Raw genomic sequence first — 320 nt, forward strand, 5'->3', positions numbered from 1 at the left:
GTTTTTATTGAAACTTCTTTTCTGATTAATCTTCATCGGGCAACTCGAGATGTACTACCTGTCAAATGTTTGGACGTTTCGATTGAAAGTCTTGAGGAATAATAGAAATTGTGCCTACAGTACATATTAATTTCTTTACAAAACTAATATCTGAGTTTTTTTCTTAAAGGCATAGTTCACCCAGAAATTAAAATTGTCATCTTTCACTTGTCACAAAACTGATTGAGTTTCTTTCTTTGGTTGCACACAAAAGAAGATAATTTGAAAAATGTTGTAAACTGGATGCCATCGATTTCTATGGGATGCGTTTTTTCCTATTG

This window comes from Danio aesculapii, chromosome 2 (genome assembly GCF_903798145.1).
Source record: "Danio aesculapii chromosome 2, fDanAes4.1, whole genome shotgun sequence".
NCBI classification, from domain to species: Eukaryota; Metazoa; Chordata; class Actinopteri; order Cypriniformes; family Danionidae; genus Danio; species Danio aesculapii.